General features: G+C 40.3%; 1 protein-coding gene across 3 annotated transcripts in view; it reads left to right on the top strand.

Annotated features, from left to right (window-relative positions):
• Window positions 1-721: 721 nt before the first annotated feature.
• Window positions 722-10,817, top strand: part of mid2 (midline 2) — a 97,120-nt gene continuing 87,024 nt past the window's right edge. For 2 of the 3 annotated variants that reach the window (XM_014028002.1, XM_014028001.1), the window contains exon 1: window positions 723-1,281. The gene's annotated coding sequence lies outside the window, so the exon portion shown is untranslated. Of the gene's footprint in view, window positions 1,282-10,817 lie in introns of all 3 variants that reach the window. The other variant, XM_014028003.1, reaches the window with a different exon arrangement.

Raw genomic sequence — 10,817 nt, 5'->3', positions numbered from 1 at the left:
CTTTTTTTTTCTGTTAGCACACTTGTCTTCTCCCTGTTATTTTTGGAAAGTAGCCTAACTGCTCGTGACCGCAGTGCAACGAGCACAAGGGAATGAAAATCAACACGATATAACGAGCTGTGATAGGTCACACAGGTGCAGGTCATGGCAGGCAAACAGCAACCTGATGGAGCAGTCCGGTGGAAAATGTTGTAGAAAAACTCTTAAACTCTGTGCCCAGTTAAACAGACACACACCCAGGCAGCAAAACATACACCTGCGTTTACGAGCAACCTACATCACCTCATCAAGACTGTGTTAAAGCAATCGTCTGTCATCGTATTATACGCCTTGCTTATAAAAAAGAAATGATTGAAAACCTCCAGTCATATAAAACTAACTTGTCAATAAGCGGGCTTTACTTGAGATGGGGTAATTAATTCGGAAAATTAAAGTGTTACTGTTGTGATAAGCCTTTTTTGCTCAAGTTTAAATCCATGCATATTTTAATTGCTGCCTTTGGGCTTTTTTTTTTGGAGGCAAGGCATTGCACTGTCTCCCTGTTTTACTTATTGATAAAACCGAACGTTGTAGGCTATTTAATTCCTGCTTTTATTGCCAAGGGTTGCATCATTTTCCAGAATTAGAAACTAAAAATAAAAAATGTGGCTACTGAGTCATTCCTCTTTATAACCGGCTGCCATCTGTAACTGCCCCCACAGGAAGGTGAATTCATCTTGTGTGACCTAAATGTCTGACACCCTCGCTGCCCTCCGTCAGAAGCAAATACACCTTTTAAACTGTTTCCAAAAGCCTGCAGTGTGCAGCTGAAACAGTTCGTTAACAGGAACGCTCACACTTTGCGCTCAGCTGTGCAGTTCGGCGCTCTGGACCTTCTGTCTTGCTCGCCTCGGCGTTTTTGGATCGTACAGCGTGGGGGTAGGAGGAGCTGCTTTTCCTGTGATTGTCTGCCTCCCTCCCCTCGCTGTCCCTCTCGCTCTTTTCTCCCTCTCTCGTTTTTTTCCCGAAGTTGAGTGTTCAGCTTTGCCTGGGAGCTGTCGCCAGCGGAGCGGCGCAGCTCTCCGCACTGACTGACTGACTGTCTGTTTGGACGCACCGGGCTGGCGTTTTGCGCGGAGAGCCTTGTTGGAGCAAGCGTAAAAAAAGGGAGAAGAGGAGAGTTCTATACACACACCCACACCTCTGGTATCCTTCCTGTCAATCCTCCTGTGTTTTCTTCTGAATTCATCTCCGGATACTTTCAAGATGTCAGAGGAAAAGACCGTCGGGCATTTAAAGCTGGTAGGTGTCTGAAACCCCTCCCCTGTGTGTTCTGAGGTGTCTGACTGGGGTCTTGGTGTGAAGTGGGGCTCAGGTTTGTGGCTGAGCACACACTCTTCTTTGGAACTGAAACAGGAGCTGATCTCTCTTTTTCACTATCAGCTGTGATTTTCTTAAAATTTCCCGCGAGTGGACCTGATTTTAATGAATATGTCTGAGGTAAGCTCAAAGTTAGTGCTTGGCCAGTTGTGTCACTTATCCTTGATTCTGAATGCTTAATGAAACCATCTGATTTTGTGGAATCTAGGAAGAGATTTTGGTTGTGGATGAAGTAGTTTATCACCAAAGTGTGCAACAAAACATATTGGTCTTTTGCGCATCAGATCACTACAGTGTTGTTTCATTTGAGTGATTCGACTGAGAGATTTATGTGCTGCTGTCATGGTAAGTAACAGTTTTAAAAACACATCAAGGGCTTCTTCAGTCTCAGTTGGGGACCGTTAGGCTGTCCATGAAACTGTTCAACTCAGGGGGGCGTCCATCCATTAATAGAAAAAGTCATCTGAAGCGTTAGTCGAGCTTGAGACGATGCATTTGCTTTGGGATAATAAACGCTTGCTTCCTTACTATTTTTGTCTGAATGATAGTTTTTTTCTTTTTTTCTTTTTACAGAAATGTATTTGTCTTATGTTAACAAAAACAGCATTTCTTCACTAATTTAGAAGAATTCAAAACTTCAGAATCAAACCCCGGCATCTGCTACTGGGCTGCAGTGCAGTGGTCCTGAATTACCAAATGACCACCCTGTCAAATTGTGATGAAAATTCCCAAAGTCGTCCGGGTGTCACACATAACCCGTTTGTTGCCCTGTGCTGAATGCCAGACACTGAACTCAGCTGAGTTCTGCTAATCCTGCTGAGCTCAGCCGACAGCGCGAGGAAAAACCTGATTGTTGTCGGGATTCTCTCTGTATGCAGCATGCTGGGAAGCATTCACCGCTGTTGTTGTTGGCTGTCGCCTTTCACCAGAATCGGGGGCTCTCTGCTAAACACTGATGCCTCGTTTTGTGGCTGTGCCAGCTGTTTTGGCAAAAAAAGAAAGAAAGAAAAGCCAAAAGAAGTTGGACTAAAAGTACAGTTTTTTTTCCTCTTGTAGCGAGTTTACTAAGTTCTGCTTTGCCTGTGAGATGACTGTCTCACTCTGTTACACAACATGGCTCATCAAGCTGATTACACATCAGCACGCTCATGAATGCTTCCATCTCAGAACAGAGTCGATGCTCCAGGCGCCTACTTAAACCTTCAAATGCCATACATTCGCTTTCCTGATCATCTTTCCATCCATACGCTTGTTTCCAATGCACTTGCTCTTTCTACTCCTCTCCTTCCTTCTTGTCTTGCTCTATCCATTTCTCTTTCTCTACATACCCTGAGGGGAAGTGGGTGTTGTTCCCCGTCAGCGCTCCGAGGCAGTCACAGTGAGCTCCATGACTGCAGCCGCTTTATCTGCTGTTAGCCTGTTTCATGTGACCTGCTGCTCAGAAATGTCTATCCATTCACCGAGGACAGCAAATACATTAGGTGAAAGAGGTGACTTTATTTCAACAACAGTACAACAGTGATGAATAATGAATGACTAAATGTGATGGATAGAAGAATATGTTACCTGGAGGTTTTCAAATGGGATGTTTTGAAACTGTTAAAGTTTCGATTGCCAAAGGCCTCTCTTCACTGTTAACACACAGTGATGTGTCCAAGAGAGAAAAAAAATGCTCAAATCCATCTGTTTAATTCAGGAATATAAAAGGCAACTTTTATCCACTTTTTGCGCAATGAAAACAACAATTTTGCCTTGAAAAATAGCTAAGTCAATACAGCTGTACCAGAGGAAAGTAGCAGTTTGTCCTCATCCCTGATAGTGTTGGCTGTCATAAAAAAAATCTGGTGTTATGTTCCTTCAAATAACTTGTGATCTGTGTCTACAAGTGTTAGTCTGTCTTCAAGAGCCTTTCAGACTAAATTGTAACGTATTTTTTGGGCAGCACAATGGCTTAGTGGTTAGCAATAGGGGTGCAGTCTTCTGACTGATCACAGAGTGTTAAAAAGTTTGACCTGCTCATTCCAATTATTATAAGGTCACAATACACTTTCAATGTTCCAATCTTATTTTTATTGAAAAACACTGAACGGTACCCTTGAAACAACACAAACTTGTTTGAACTGGGCATGAGGTAGTGCTCTGAAATATAAATGCTCTTTTTCTTTAATTGCATAATACTGCCAAATCAACAACATGGCTGCTCCAGGTGACCTGTGACTATTGTTAACAACTCATGTCCAGATGTGACCTAGTGGGCGGGTCTGTCAGTCAGACCTCTGTCACAGCAGAACAAAATGGGCCAGTGGCTGATTTTCAGAACGTTGTAAGAGGTGGATATGATCGACCTGATTGACGATCACCCAAAATTAAGGAAATCGGGGCCAATCGATTGGCTGGACGATTTATTGGTGCTTCCCTAATTAGCACTGATGCCTCACAGTAAGAAGGTCTTGGGTTCAGAGATGGGGTCTTTCTATGTGTTCTCATGTTTATGTGGGTTTGTTCCAGGTACTTGGGTTTCCTCCCATAAACCAAAAACATGCATGTCAGCTTGCATTCCGGACCAGGACTTTCATGCAGAATAGACCTGTGATCTCAGTGGGATTTGCATGATTAAATAAAGGATAATTATAATAATTGCTCAACCACACAATAACTGATGGTATTGTTTATTTGTAAATTTTTATTTGAATGCAGCTACTGTATTGGGTCAGAATCAAGTACAAATTAAATTTCCCCAAGGTAACAATAAAAGTACATTGCATTTCATCATATTATCTTGTATTGTATTGTTGTCATGAATTTGCAGGTAGGAAAGAACCCAGGGTGCAGGCAGAGTCAAAGTTCCAAAAACAAAGTATTTATTTAAACAAAAAGTGCTGACCGGGCAGCTTAAAAAACTCACAAGGCTATGACGTGGCAAAACAAACCACTGGACATGAAAAACCTTCATGCTGGAACACACAGCACGATACAGAACAATGATCTGGCAGGGAAGTGAGGACAAGACACAGAATATAAAGGTGAGACTAATGAGCACAAACAGGAAACACCTGGGGGAGAAACATGAGGATCAGGTGTGAGTGGGTGGGGCTGGAGCAAAGAGACAAAAGGAAGAAAACAGAGGACAAGACAGAAAACTACAATAAATCATAAGCACAGACACAGATCATGACAATTGTATTGTATTTTATTGTATTGTATCGTATTGTATCGTATCGACTTGTTACATAAATTCATGTATTGTATATTAAAGTCCGTAAAGAGATTTAAGGATAAATTCAGAGCAAAATGTTGAACATCAGAGAACTTATCCCAGCGAACCCACCTGTTCTTTAACAGGACTTACTTCATCTTGATTCCAGATTTGATTTGAGTCTTTTATTTAATTCCAAGTGACTTTAAAATGTCCTCCATCTAAATGTGTTTCATTCAAACCACTGAAACTTTGAAGCAGTCATCCTGTCAATCTGAAGCTGTTGCAGCTGCCAGTAATTTGCATCTTCTTAGTTTCATGACAGCAGCAACTGGAACCCAAGAGTTGGTGTGTGCAAGTGGTGTGAGTGTGTGTGTGTGTGTGTGTGAGCAACAGAGGTGGTCAGTTTTATGCAGTTGAGGCACATACCAAGAGAAGTTATGCATCAGAGCCCCTAATGTTTTTAAACCTCTGCCCTCCGCTTTGTGCCTTGCCATTCGTCACATTGTTCCAGCTCTCTGTAACAAATCTAATGGAGCCATTGCACTAATTCTTCTCAGCAGTTCTAATAAATCATCTCTACCAGCAGACATGGTTCAACTAATAAACTACGGGCTCTTGAGTGTCCCTCAACCTTGGGGGAAATTCTTCTTACGTCTACCAAGTAGAAAACAAACCAAGAGAAACACCGTTCTGAAAAATGTTAGACCTAAATCAGTCGAATGAGGTGTTTGTTCAATGTACCTCTGGTTTGAGGAAATTGTAATCTTTGTCTGTTTTGGTGTTAGCAACGTTGCCCAGAAGGATTTGCTTTTATGACTGGTAGAAATGTGATGGGCTGAGAGGAGAGAAGTGAGCATAATCACACTACTGAGTGCTCTTCAGGGTGCCACGAGTTGGACTGAGCTTCTGCTAATGCTCACGCACTAACAAATCCACATCTATTTATAAATAGTGCAACAAAACCACAGGCATCCACAAGAAGCATAAGCATCAAGTAGAAGGTGTCAAAGCAGCTTTCTGACACTGGACCTAATTCTTCCAATGTGTATGAGAAGAAAATCAGTATTTAATAGTTGGCTGTTTGGTTTCCCACAGTTAAGTAGGTGATATCTTCACATTGCAAAATTCACAAAAGTCAGATATGTTTGTGAAAACTAAATCATGAATCCTTATTTATGACCTACATGAAGATTATTGAGGTGAAAATACACATAAATTACAATATTAAGAAGGCTGTAATTAGTTCTGAAAAGCAAACAGAGTCAGTAAAACAAGCCGGCTGCAAAGTCTGACAGGGGATCATTCATTAGTGAAACATGTTTCTCTGATATATCCCTCTAAAGAAAAGAATAAATGTAAGAGTTGAAGCAAACATAGTGTGAATGGATGGATAATGTGCATTTTTTGTGAGAACATTGTTTTAATTGTTTCACTGGACTTAATGTAATGAAAGCTGCTGCCAAGAGAGGCACGTTCAGATTCATTCACCTGCATGCAGATCAGCTAATCCTGCTCGTGCGTAGCATCTAGTTTTGGTTGAAAACTAGACACCTTTTATGATTAAGTTTCTATTGGGTTTCTTTGCTTCCACTTTAAATAAAAAGGGCATTATTAAAGTGACACTTCTTCAAAATATCAATTTAACTGCAAGCACTTTCATTTGCTTTGTCCAACTCTGAAAAGTGTAGCAAAGTGTGCTGTAATCAGCTTTATTTGTTTGTGCTAAAGTTCAGTTCTCAGTTCGTATTCCATTGTCTGACAGGGGACATTTAGGTTGGAGCGTGGTCAGATCTAAATGACTTTACATTCAATTTGGTCATTATTTAACCAGCCAAAGCTGCAGTCCAAGTGTTGTGCTCATTGTCATCCAGATCTAATTCCCATCCCATATCCCGCTCATTGATCCGACCTCCAACCGTTTCCCTCAGAGGCTCCTTAGTGGAGGTTTTGCTGATGAATATCCCTAAGCAGTAATAGAGCTTACAAGGTTTTAGCTGGCTTCTCCGAGGCAACAAGGGAAAATGTTACAAGCAAAACTGATTTTGTGGCTCTAGTTAGGAGAGAACTCGAAATGCTAGAAATAGATTGTATAATGTAAATCAAAGGTGTTGCTTGATGCAAAGCACCACCGGGGGCACGGTCCCCACATTACTCAAATCACATCTTTTATTGTTAGGGCCTACTGTGTACGGATGGCGCAACACAACGTGTTGCATTAGCTTCTCATGCTGAGGCTTCTGTTCCTGCTACTGCTGTACGATGGCAGCAGCTGAAACAGAAATCTTTTATTTATGGAAAAACAAATATTTCTGCATGAATCTGAACAGTGATAAATATTTAGGCATAAAACCAACAAACAGTAAAATGTTCTGAATTACTGTCTTTCCATTGCCCATATATCCCCCTCTCTCTTTTAACTACCATCTATCAAGAGGTAAACAAACAATAATTACGTTGTTTTTTAAAGTCTAATAATCGATATTCATCCAAGCAGCTTTATGTCTAAATCATCTTCACTTTTGTTTCACTGGAGATGTTGGTTTCAAGGTCAATACATAAAGCATTGGACTGCACATGATGAAGAATCTCCTACAGATCTAAACAGCTTCTGCATTTTGACCCTTGATGTAATCTTCATAATGCAAAGAACATTCTATCCCAACATATTGAACGGCTACATTTCTACCACTGTTGTGCATCAGTATCATGCTCACCATCTTTGGCGAAGTGCAAAGCTCCACGGATCTGTACAACTTACTTTTTGAGCTAACTTCAACTTAGGCCTTCTTAACGGAAGAAGCAGAATACATGCTGGATTCAACTGCAGCTGGAAAACCAGCTACTTCCTGGATAACATTTGGATCAGCCAGCAGCCAGCAATGAGCGTGGGCACAGTTTGTATGGGTGTGTTCTTTTCCCCTTTTTTATCAGCTATTCATGGTAAGCTTAATGAATACTGATTCCTATGTGAATGGCTTAGATGTTAAAAATAAACTGCAGTATTTACTACAACTACTACTACTCCTAATTCATATAATCCCTCACCACAGCTTGTTTAAACTCCTGTGTGAGATTTTCTTGATGTGTGGCTGATCAATAACGAGTATATGCTTCAGTGTAAATGTTCCGGCGACAGCTAAGATATAGATCACAGATCGTAAGTTATAACTCCGAAATGACAACACATTCATGGCTTCTTCAAGACGGGTGGTTTGCTTTGCTTTGTTAAATGCCATGAAAACTACAGACATAAAACAGAGGCTTTAGGCTCTTAATCAAGCTACAATTAGCACGTGCTTTTGCGGAAAAAAAAAAGTTACCTCGTAACCTGCCACTTCGGAGGTTCTAGGCGAACAATCTTAACGTCTTGTGCATTTTGAATAAACACATAAAATAATATGACCTATTATTTAGACTTAAAAAATCATCTCTTTGACAATCAACATCAAACCTTTGAGCACCAACTCGTTTAGAAAGACTTGCCAGTCGGATTCCGTAGCGATTCATCTATTTTCCATTTTCTCACCACCTTTTGGCACCAGGAGCCAGGAAACGTGCCCATTTATGACATCATTCTGCCCAGCTCAGAAGCCTGTCTGTTGGGCTAAGCCTTGCCACACCCTTTTCCTTTAAAAAGAGAGGAGTTAGTTAAAGTTTGGGTTCTGGTCAGAGAGAGGGTGGCGACCTGTGGTTAGTCAAACATCACAACATCAGAGGGTTGTGGAGTTTTTAAGTCCACAGCTTTCAACATATGAAAGATAAAGGCAGTTATTAACTTTGCATAACTTTAAACAAGCGTTAACTTTCTTGTTTCACACATATGTTGGGGAAATAAATGAATGTTTTAAACCATGACAGAGCCCTGTAAGCTCTAATTCCCAAACCTTCTTTACCAGTGGTGATCTGCTTACTATAAAAAACTCCTACTGTTCATCAACACAAGCCAAGCAGATGTTTTCATTAAAACATTGGGACTGAGCATGAAAAACACAGAAAGGGAAAATGAACTGGCTACAAAGAAACAGATCAAGCAGGTGGGTGTAAACAGGAGGCAGCATAAAATAAAGGGTTTTAGGATCAAGGAGATTTTAAGGTTCTGAGGCAGGTTAATAGCTGCTGTACACAGGTCCGATTGCAAAGACTAAAGGTCAGCAAGATTTTTCTTGCTGCCTTCTGCTCAAAGACTCATCATCCTACACACTTATTCACCCAGCAGGAAAAATGAATTGTTCTGCTGATTATTAGAAACATATATTCTCATAAAGCATCTTCAGGATGTTGTGTTTTATTACCTAAATTATGATGTTTGGCTATTTTATAGTGGTTAAAATTATAACTTTGGGCAGGAAGTCTTGTAAACTTGCATCCAGGGATTGATATCAAATAAATCAAACAAAGCGTAAACTCATTTCAGTGGTGATGTAGCAGTAGGCATTGTTACCCTTACAATTATACTCCTTAGTGTTGCAGGACCTCAGGGAATAGCTATTTTTAAAAAGCCTGGAAATGTTGGGCAGCTATTGTTAAGCTAACTACCTATTGATTTGTGTTGACCTCAGTCACAGGGCTACAGTTAGAACTGTGCCATTTGATTTGTGTTGTTGTTTGTTGGTTTCCCTGAACAATTTGTTATTTTTAGTTTGGAAAATTATTGGGGGCTCAGGCCAGAGAAATTCCAGTGTTTTTTTTTAACTTTCAATTCAGAACTCACATCAAATGTATTTTACTGGTCATTTAAGATTTTTTTAGACAATGTGTACATTAGGTGTTATATTACCATCCCTGTTTTAAAGCAAAAAATAACACTTTATGTGTTTTTGGATCATGGGAACCTTTTTGTAGCTTTTACAACCAGTGGCAGCAGCTCCTTTCAACTTTGTGTTTGCACTGCTGGAAGTGCAGCTGACTGCAGTTTATAGAAATGCTTTCACAGGATTTTTTCCCCGACTTCTACTTCAAAGTTGGAGCTCTCCTGTAGCTCGAGGGGAACACCCTTTGACACAACTGTTCTAGTTGAAACTGGGTGAAACAATGTAACTGGTCTGGCAACGTACTGCTGTGTTTCGTTTATCTCAGAAGGCAGAATTCAGATCCTGGGATGACGTCACACTGGACTTGGCTGCGTTTCTCTTGTGACTCAGAGAACCAGTGGGGCGTCCTAATTGTTGCTCTCAGTATTATCAGTATAAACTGATTAGCTTATATTATTCCATTTATTTCATTCAAACAAAGTAGGTTGGTGTGGTGGAAACTAGACCAGGGTTTGAATCCCATTAGGTTTATTATTTTGTAAATGATTAACTATTACATCTAATTTTAAACTATCTTTTTGTCAGCCCAAATAATTCACCTCTCATGAGCTCTGGGTAAGTGTCAATTCATGATCAGATAAAAATGATTTACAGTATAGTCCCAGTTTTTATGAACATGCAGATATATTAATATCACTCATTGTTCATACTCTTTTCTTTCAAATTCATAGCCAGAAAAAGTTGCAGCACAGTTTCAAAGTTTGTTTTTTTAATGCAACTTGCTTTCTTTTTCATCTCCACAGCTATCTGAATAGTAGCAGCTAGTGTAACTTGGACTGAACTAACTCAAATTTGGGGATAGTGATGTGTGGATTGATGCTAAAATATTAATATCAAAACTTGATGCTTGAGAATTGATACTAAAATTAAATATTGATACTTTGATACTTCAGTTATTTCAGGGAATGCATTTCATTAACAGGAACGCAGCAGAAAGTAACTAAACTATTGAAATCTTTTAATCATACGCAGCTGGTGGGAACTATTTTTTCTTCCACCTGGGTTATGCGTAAATGTTCCGTCTGTAGATCATACATGTTCATTATTTTGATGTGCCCATGTAATATGAATTAGGAAGCAAATTTTAATTTTCATAGTAATTCTTGATAATCAAGCAATATTTTTAATGGTTTTATTATTTTTACTTAATTTTTATAGTTTGAAACATAATTTTCACATATTTTGCATCCTATGTTTGGTTTTTCCCCTGTGGGACGAAGCTTCAACTCCCATCTCBGGCAGAACTTCGAACACATTCTGGGGGAGGCGGGGGACATTGAGTCTGAATGGACCATGTTCCGTGCCTCCATTGGCGAGGCGGCTTATCGGAGCTGCGGCCGCAAGGTTGTGCCTTGTTGGTGCCTGTCGCGGCGGCAACCCTCGAACCCGTTGGTGGACACCTTCGGTGAGGGATGCTGTCAAGCTGAAGAAGGAGTCCTATCGGGCCT

This window comes from Austrofundulus limnaeus, unplaced genomic scaffold (genome assembly GCF_001266775.1).
Source record: "Austrofundulus limnaeus strain Quisiro unplaced genomic scaffold, Austrofundulus_limnaeus-1.0 Scaffold708, whole genome shotgun sequence".
NCBI classification, from domain to species: domain Eukaryota; kingdom Metazoa; phylum Chordata; class Actinopteri; order Cyprinodontiformes; family Rivulidae; genus Austrofundulus; species Austrofundulus limnaeus.
Note: the sequence above shows the minus strand (reverse complement) of the source record. Positions and strands in the feature narration are given on the sequence as shown.